Source organism: Populus nigra, chromosome 11, assembly GCF_951802175.1.
Source record: "Populus nigra chromosome 11, ddPopNigr1.1, whole genome shotgun sequence".
Classification (NCBI taxonomy): Eukaryota; Viridiplantae; Streptophyta; class Magnoliopsida; order Malpighiales; family Salicaceae; genus Populus; species Populus nigra.
This window is the reverse complement of record NC_084862.1, coordinates 13619024-13629365: the sequence shown is the minus strand read 5'-3', so window position 1 is coordinate 13629365 and position 10342 is coordinate 13619024.

Here is a 10342-nt window from a genome sequence, read left to right as displayed (position 1 = left end):
ACATTGCTAGGAGTACTGCCTTTCAAGTCGTTTGCTTGATTCATGTTCACTAAGAGACAGATTTTGCATAAGAAGATAGGTCAACGCCCTTTTCATTAACGCTTGATAAGTTTATTACCTTTCCTCTACAAACTCTCTAGCCAAAGGTAAAAAGGCAAAGCCGCGATTCTCAATCTTCCCTAGAAAGGCATCAATTTTAGCTAGGCTTCGGCGCTAGCGAATGATGTCCCCTCCCACTCTTCACGCATTTATTCTAATAATCCGAGCATGTGCAGCAACTTCGTCCATTTGCTCATCTGTTTTGGTCATCTTTTCTATGAGCAACACATTAGTTCTGTTCAAAGCGGTATTGTTAGCGTCGATTTGATCCCTGTATTTTTCCATTGCTGCTAGTTTATTGTCCAAATACTTCACCTTTTCGCATTGCTTGTCAAGTTTTATCCCTATAACTTTTTTTCTCATTCTTCTTAACCGCTAACTCCGCTTCAATAGCCTTAAAACCTTTCCTTTTATTCTCTTCCTTTACAATCTCTGTCAAACAGTTTTCCAACTCAATATATTTCTTGCTCAAATCCTCATACTTCCTAATCTTATCCATCTGTTCGAATTGAACTTGTGCAAATTTTTCTTGGTAATATTTTGCGCTTCCTCTGCAATCTTTAAAGTCAATCTCCAATGCTTCAAGTTTAAAGCAACTTTGCATCCAATCAAAACTCATCCCTCCTAGCTCCTTCTCACTTCTTTCCTAGGAATCTTCTCTTCACTTAGCTTTAACTCAAGCTTTGTTATTCTCGCATCTCTAGATTGTGTTTGTTCATCTAGAAATGCTCTTCCAACATTGCCTTGTCTTCTCAACTCCTCTTCATTATTGTCCTTTTTTCTCTTGATCTTTTTTTTTATAGGCTTTTCTATAATTTGGGGAGATTTGACTCCTACATAAGTCATGGCTGAAACTGCTAAATCTCTCATCTTGCATATCCTTCACTTGCACTTGGATCCTTTAAACCTTCTATCTCAACCAAAACCAGATGATTCCAATCTCGTTTGATGATCTCCAAAACTTCTTGTGCAATAGGATCTTTGAACAAACCAAAGAATTGAGCAATTCCCATAGTCCTTGGAACAAACTGCATGCCCCCAAGTTGCCTTATGATCAGGGCAGAAGCATAACTCACATAGCCTGTAATCCCTACCAAGGCACCCAACATCTCTATCCACAACTCGTTAGGACTTTCACTGTCGTTACCCATGGGGCTATCCACTTGAAATCACCACTAGGCCAACTATGCCCAAGGCAATCAATCTCTCTTTTTCTAATCCTAACTTCTTTTCCAGCTCAATTTCTAGCATCCTCCATTTTAGTCTGGTACCATTCTTTTCCAAAAACTTTTCCAAGTTGGAGATTCTGAGCAGTTTCGACAGTTTGAGGATGATCTTGTTAGATCTCAAAAGCAAATAAATCCGATACAGATTGTTTGGAAACTCAATCAACAATCCATATTCCTCCATAGTGGAACGTAGGTCTATGCTTCCAAAAGAAAAACACCAGTAGTCTGGATCCCCAAAATGAACTATGGTTCGCATCACTGGGCTTAAAACTTCTACCCTTGCAATTTCCATCAAACGTCCATATCTACTAAAAATGCATCCTTATCCACATTCTGAAAGTGAGTCGTTAACTTGTTCACCTCATTCATAATGCAATTTAGGTTCTTGATTGGTGACAATTTCTTAGCATCGCTTTTAAGGCAGTCTCCTTCAGTCAATTGTGACATTTCATATTTTATGATGGAAAATTTAGCAATGGTGGCCATTTCATTCACAAGTCCTGGGATTCAAAATGCCTTTAGGTTTAGACTTGTTTTGATGCAAAAGAGATTATGGAGCATACAACCTAAAGGTAGGTTCTAGTTCCTTTACGTGAGACATAGGGTAGGTTTACTACTTGGTCTCTAAAAAGGGTCTCTTGTTGTCCCAGTGATTGCCCTCATGGAGGCAATATGGGGGCTTGTAGGCAATGATATGGCACATGTACCAACTATTGCCAGTCTAAGCACTCAGCGAAGAGTTGGGGTTTACACAAACTTAAACCTTGACTAACAGTCGTAAGGTAAGCTGCTAGTCCCCCACTTAACTTAAAGTTTGTGTGTGCTCTCAATAATCAAAGTATGTGATGCATGAGACAGTTCTATATAATGCATGAACAATAGGTGTAAAAATATGTGTAAAAATATTTAAAGCATATACACATGAGACAGTTCTATATTTAACAATAAACACATGAAACAAAAAAAACAAATCAGACAAAAACAAAGCTTAGTCCACAAGGTCCCCAGTGGAGTCGCCATTCTGTCGCGGGGTGCGCGACGTCGCGATGATCGTCCACCCTCAAAATGTGGGTATGGATATATATATATATATATTTGGTAAATATAGGGAGACAAGGAATTCTTTGTCTCTTAACAGTGAAAAAAAGGAATGGGAGTCGCCACCTAGTATTTTGGTCACTAGGAACCCTAACTGGTCTCAGAGATCGGGTACGGGGACTGGTTGCGTAAAGGGAAGGTATTAGCACCCCAAATACGCCCTACCTAAGGTAAGCTGCATTGTTTATTTGTCTGATAAAATTCAAGGTCTCGTTGTGTTTTCTAGTTGTTGGTCCGTCTGTGGTTCAAGAAAAGTCCTCCTCAATAAGGAGGTCCTTATCTTATCGGGTAAAACCTAATCGTTCTAATGTCTATGTATGTTGGTCCGTCTATGGTTCAAGAAAAGTTCTCCTCAATAAGGAGGTCCTTATCTTATCGGGCCTAACCGTTCTAATGTCTATGTAAAAAAAAACCATATTTTTAATATCAGGAATACGTTTTATGCATAAATTCGTAATCCCAAATACTAAAAGAAAACAAAAAGATTTTTTTAGAATTTTTAAAATATTGGCCTAGTTCTCATGGCTTGAATAAACTAGTTATTAAAGCCAAAATGCATGTTAATACGTATATTGTTTTGAAATTTCCTTTGTTGTGTGAAAATATGATGTTATAATATTTATATATATATGTTGGAGAGACTAGGCCGTATGCATGAAAACAAAACATTTTTTGAAAACTTGACAAAAACTAGGTATTTTAATACCTGATTTGTATCTTTACAGTATAAAAATACAAACCGATATTGATCAAAATACAGTAATAAAATTACAGAAAATCACATATTTTTTGAAATAATTTTTGAAGAATTTTTGTTCGAACGGGCCAGACCTGACCCAAAAGTAAACTGGGCCGAAATCAGCCCAAAATAAATTGGGCCTACTTCCTACAGGGCTGGACTCAGCCCAGCCCAAAACCACATGACTGGTTACTGTTCACTATACACACGTGAACAGTACCCCATTAATTAATTAGCCGGTTACTGTGCACACAGTAACCGGGTAATTATTTCCTTGCTTGCAGAACGTGCACAATGCACGTTCTGCATGCAAGACGATGAACAGTAAACAGAGATAAGGGTCAGAGGGCTGACCTGTGGTGGCTCTGAAGGCGGTGCTGCTGGCGGTTGCTGACCGGAGAATGGTTTGGACGGTGGTGAGCTTTTCTTCCCTTTCTTCACTGTGTTTTCCCTTACTCTGTTCTCCTCTGCTTCTCCTTTCTTCTTCTGTTTCTCACGGTGCTCTTCCCTCTCGCGGTGGTTCTGTTGTTATTTGGCCGAAGGGGTTGTGGTTGCTGTGATGAGGTGGTTCAGCCGGTGGTTGCAGCGGTGGGGTTGGAGGAAGACGGTGTCGGTTTCCTGTGGCAGAGGAAGAAAAAAGAAGAAAAATCTGCAGAAATTGGGTGAAAATACTGGTTTTTGGCTGACTTTGGACCCGAATTTCTCCCCCCTCCGATCATAAAATCCGACTCTATTTATAGGAAGTGGAAGAGGAAAATCTTGTCTACGTTGTGGAAAAATTACAGCCCTTGATTCAGTTGGGAAGCATCTCAACCGTTGGCTCAAAGTGTGCACCTGGAGCTGCCAAATTTGGCAGCTCCAGGCTGTGAACTGCCCGAGGTGGCCACTTTGAGCCACTCAACGGAGCCGTTTCTAACTTTTTCGACCCGACCGGACCATTCTCCGGGATAAAGGGGTTTCATGTGGACATGTTGGTGCATGCTTTGTCGGATTTGGGGGTCAAACGAGGCAGAAAACACGCCTGGAAGTCGGCCACTCGGGCAGCTCGGTGGGGAAGAAAATGAACAGTTCCTGCCCCTTTTCAAATCAGTCCTCCAGTTTTCAATTTCTTTAATTTGGCCCCGGATCAAATCCAATACAGCCCCTCTTATTTACGCGCCTTTTTCAAATTGGTCCCTGGTTTCGGATTTTCTCAATTAAGTCCCTAATTGGCCCTTAAACTTCAATATGTATGCAATTAGGCCCTTGATTTAACCAAATCAACTCTAAAAAATTATAATTTAACCCCAGAACTTTAATTTCTTCCAATTAAAGCCTAAATTGACTTAAAAACTCAATTTTCCTTGCAATCAAAACCTCTCTAAATTCAAATAAACCTTCAATAAAATCCAATTAAGTCCATAAACATCCAACTTTGGCCCTTTTCTCTTCAAATTAAATTTTCTCTTTCAACATGGCTCTCCTCCTTCAAGAATATACTGTCAAAAAATTCACTCCTTGCATTTCTGAACCTCCTTAATCAATTTTTTTCTGATTCTTTCTGAGCGCTCCCACCTCTTATTATTTTTTTAATTTTCCTCCGGCTATATATATTTTTTTTTTGTGGGGGGACCCAAAAATAGGTTACAACACTGTTGATGAGATCCCTACAAGAGCGCTTATGAGGAGGTTAGCTGGAGGAAAGTGTACTAGAATTGGAGGATGGAGTTTGTCCCTACTATGTTCAAAATGTAGTTGCTTGATCATATCTGTAAAAGTGTTTAGACCTATAATGTTCTTTTGAACTGAATAAAAACCAAAATTGAACAATTAAAGGCATGATCAGGCTGGGGGGAAATCCAATGAACATAATAGGGATGGCTCTCTTTTTGAGAAAATAGAGGATGTTGAACAAAACTAAAGATAAAGAAATTTAAGCGGGGGCAATGTAGATACAATCTAAAGATTTGTTATTTCCATAAATCAATACCATAAGTGATGGCTCGAGTAAGAAAAAATAAGAAGCCATTAAAGCTAGTTAATAAAGATCCAACTTCATAAATGGGTAATCCATGAAGAAAATGGACCTATATTTCTTAGGTAAGTATACACACATCATAATGCATTGCACTTGGGTCCTTGTTGAGAAGTTAAGGAAAATAATCCTTGATAGGTTTATAGTTTTCTAGCCATATCTCTTGCCCTTTTGAGAGTGTCTTTTAGCCCTCAACTTAGATAATGTGCTTTCTAACCATATCTCCCTTTTCTTTCGGAGTGCGCTTTCTAGCCCTTGTCTCTCAGATAGTGTGCTTTCTAGACCTATCCCTATCTCTTTCAAGTGTGCTTTCTAGCCCTCATTTCTTACATAGTGTACTTTCTAGTCCTATCTCTATCCCTTTCGAGTGTGTCTTTGAGCCCTCTAATCCTATCTCTATCCCTTCCGAGTGTGTCTTTGAGCCCTCATCTCTTAAATAGTGTGCTTTCTAACCCTATTTTTCTTCCTTTCGAATGCACCTTTAAGCCATTATCACTCAAGTAATGCGTTTTCTAACCCTACCTATTTCAAGTATGCCTTTGAGCCCTCATCTCACAGGTAATGTGTTTTCTAACCCTACCAACTTTTGAGTGCGTCTTTTAGCTCTCATCCACCTTCGAGCCCTATCTCTTTTCATTTTAAATGCTCATTTGAGCTCTCATCTTCTAGATAGCGCACCTTTGAGCCCTATCTTGTCATCCCTTCAAGACATCTCTAGCCAAACCTTTTTTCCAGGTTAGTCGTATTTCCACCTAGATAGGTCATCCATTACAATAAGACCACTTTGAAAAATCTTCGAATTTTTCACTTAGGTAGGTAATCCATTACAATAAGATCACTTTAAAAAAAAATTGCATTTTCACCTAAACCGGTTGCCCATTATAATGAGACCACTTTGAAAATCTTCGTATTTTTCATATGGACAAGTCGCCCATTACAATGAGATCACTTTGAAAAATCTTTACATTTTTCACCTAAGGAGGTCACCCAATACAATGAGATCACTTCGAAAAATCTTCACATTTTTCACCTGAGCTAGTCACCCATTACAATGCGACCACTTTGAAAAATCTTTGCATTTTTCACCTAGGCAGGTCGCCCATTGCAATGCGACCACTTTGTATTCTTCATTACAATGAGATCATTTGGAAAAATCTTTGTATTCTTCATCTAGGCAGGTCACCAATGATAATTTGACCATTTTAATTTTTTTGAATGTTACCAATAAGTAGATTATCTGGTAAAACTATACCACTTTAAAAAACATCTTTTAGTTTTTCACAAAGATCATCTTTTTCTTGACAAACCATATCTTCTTTTTTCTTTGAGTGTGCTTTCTAGTCCTCGTCTTTCAGATAATGCGATTTCTAACCCTATCTCTTTTTTCTTTGAGTGCGCTTTTGAGCCCTTACCTAAAATAAGAATTAGATGTTCTAAGTTATTTAACATTACTATGATTCTTTGCTTGTTCTTAGTGCAACATCCTAGATGACCTTAACTCCTACATCATAGAGGTAGGATGTTGTTATCATCTCCATCCATCGAAGAGACTAACATATTCTTACCAATTGATGCAACATATAGTATAGATAAGGTTTCTCAATAACTAAAGTTTTACAACCGTAAACTATAGAGAAAATAGTGTTCTCAAGCCTAAGGTTTCAACCCATAACTATAGAGAAGATCGAAGAAAACATTACTCTAATATATTTCAAAAGATTTCTTTTATAAATTCTCTTCCGAAATATAGCATATATATATAACCATATTAATTAGTAAAATCCTAATTAAATTAAGAGTACTCCTAATCAAATAGGAAAAAGAATTTAAAAGCAACTAGTGTTCTAGGACTAATGTGAGCCTAGAGAACAAGCATCTTCTCCTGTATAATTAGGTTTTTAGAACAATTTAATAAAATTTATGTCTGATCCAATAGTTGAATCAAAAGTTAGGTCTATTTTTATTAGACTACGCGTTGGACTTGTTTGAAAATCCTCAAAACCTAAAAAATATTAAGAATTAAGAGCTAATACAATAAAATCAATTGTGACAAAATTGTCATAGGGCATGCGGTGTCAAGAATGTCTGGTGTGCCTTCTAAGAAATGTGTTGAAAAGAGAGTTTGGGTATAATCATAAAGTTATGATTATAAGGTTTAGGAGTCACCACCTAATATTATGTTTACTAGGAAACTTATGGTCTGCAAGTGCCCGAGTAAGGGACTGGTTGTGCAAGGAAAAAATACATCACCCCTAGTGCACCCTACCTAAGGTAAGCTCTATTATTGTTTGATTGTTATTCTAAGTCGCATTTCTATCCATTGATCTTATCTAAGATTCAAGGTAGATCTCCTTTCATGAGTAAGTTTCTATCTTATCGAGTTAAATATTAACCATTCTAAGGTCTAAATTTTAGCATTGCATTTGTTTTTTTATATCTTTAATAACCGAGGGTGTACTCTACCATGTAGTTTCACACCCTAAAATATTAAAGTCTACAGCTAAACCCTAACACTTTAAATATAAAGTGAACAAAATGATTGGTGAAGGGTTTTTGATATTTTGACCAAACCCTAACGAATAATCATAAACTAGTTATGATATTTATTTTTGCATTTTAAAACATTAGAAAAATGCATTTTTTTATAAAAGTATGCTTGGAAAACTTTTAGGATTTCACCGTATGCACGAAAAAAATATTTTTTTTAAAAGGAAATTAATTTAAAGGTTTTTTGAATTTTTAAAAATTTTCAAAAAAAATCTAAGTTTCGAATAAAACCAGGTATTTTGATACTAGATTTGTATCTTACAGTGTAAATATAGAGCCTGATATTATGCAAAATTTTTAGAAAAACATACAAGACACCCACAAATGTTTTTAAAATGCCCTCTAAAAATTTGAAGTTTTTTATTTTTTTATTTTTTAATATTATTATATTTTAATATTATTTTATTATATATATTGGGCTGCACCCGGCCTAACCAAACCATCCAGGCTAGGCTGGAATGGGTCCAGCTCGACTTAGTCGGGTTCGACTGATTAGTGGCCTAATAGCCTTCTCTCCTTTTTTTAAGGCTAGGCCCGACCCAGCCATCTAGTTTGTTTTGAAACAGGTTTAGCTCACGGCCCATATGGTTGTTAACCTAGCCCAGCAACCATGTTAATTATTTTAGTCGCTACATGCAGAATTCATTCTATATGCAGTGGCCATGGGAGGGGGGAAGAGGAAGAACAAAGGAGAAGGAAGCTACCTGGAGTGGAGGGTGTGTCTAGAGTGATTAGAAGGTTCAGCTGGTGGTCTAGGAGGGCCAGCGTGAGGATGGTGGTGGTTGCCACAAAGGCTGTGGTGGAGGAAGAAAAAGAAACTTGTAGCGGCTTGGCCACTATTGGAAGGGTTGCCTTCTAAAGTAGGGGTGGCCAACTAGTGGTTGTTTTGGCAACTCGTGGTGGAGCAGTAAGTGGATAAGCTAGCGGTGAGATGGTCGGTGGATGAAGAAGCGGTGAAGAGAGAGAGAAAGAATAAAATTGTAAGAAAAAAAATAAGGAAGAGATTATTTTTTTCCAACTTTGCACACTGATTTTTTTATGCTCAATGCATAGAATCCACCCTTATTTATAGAAGGAAGAGGGATATTTTGTCATTACTAATGCCAAATCTTGGCCCTTGATTCGACCTGAAAGGATCCTAATAGTTAGCTCAAAGTAGCCATCATGAACTATCAAAATGGTTGCAAAAAGGTTGGTCGAGTTAGCCATTTTAGGGCGCACTGCAATGGTCATAGGAATAGTTGGTCAACGAGACCTAGCTACTTTGTGGTGTAGTACAATCTCACCGTCCTATTGGTGTGTGGTTTGCTTGGTATTGGTAGGGAGAAGAAGCATTAAATGCCCCTAAAAAGTAGCTACCCGAGTAGCCTTTTCAAGTAAAAAAAAGAAGAAGATGATGAACAGTAACCAAAATGGCACCGTTTTGCTAAAGTTCAATTTAGTCCTTTGGTTTTTAATTTCATTCAATTACACCCTAATTAGCTTTAACATTTAAATTTTATGCAATTTTGCCCCAACCTAACTTCAACATCACCCTTACATTTCTACGTCTTTTCCATTTTAATCATTGGTCTTGGATTTATGCAAATGGACTCTCAACTGACTATTAAACTTTCAATTCTTTTCAATTTCACCCCTGATTTCAATCAATTAGGCCCCATAGTTTAGTGCCTTTTTCTGAAAGGTCCTTGGCTATAATGTTTTTCAATTTGACCCCTAATTGACTCTAAATTTGTTATTTTCTTCTAATTTCACCTCTAATTTGATCTCAATGCAATCCACCATCTCTATTAAGTCTTTTAGTTTAGGTTTATAAGAATCAGGAGGGAGTCATACATATGCACCTCACGTGTAATTAACAAGTTGTAATGGATAGAAATCTAACAAACCCTAACAGAAACAATAGAGTGCCTTTATCAGATAGTTTGATGGACCAAAATCAGAAAATTAAAAAGCCAAATGCGTGGTTGAGTTTGATCAAAAGTTCTAAGGTTTTTTTTTTCTTTAACCAATTAGCCTTTTATACAATATTGTGCAATATTATGTGTATTATAGAATGTATAGCATGTATATATTTGAATAGGAAATTAATGTAGGATTATTCAAATGTTGTAATACTTACAGTTACTCCCGTGTTCTGCCACACACACACATATATATATATATATATATATAGGAAAGGTTGGCTAAGGTACAAGCTAGGCCATTGTATTATTCTTAACTTGGTATCAGAGCCCTAAACAAATTAAAACACTTCCTCTTCTCTCTACCATGGACTTCTAAAACCAGCCGCAAGCTGCCTACTTCCTCTGCTGCCGCAGCCCCTGCCTCCTCCAACGCTTATGTTCTATCGTGGCCACAGCCTACAAATGGTGGCCACACCCTTCTCAACCAAATTCATTCTCCTCTGCCACAACCTTCTTCTGCTGCTACTACAGATTCTGCCGCCAGCATGTCTCTCTCTCCCACACTCACCGAGTCATCTCTCTCAAGTTAACAAACACCAATTATCTATATTGGCGAATGCAGATGCAACCATATCTCCTAGGCCAAGGAATTTTTGGCTTTGTTGATGGTTCAAATTATTGTCCCTCTCCACATGTTTTTGCTGCCGAT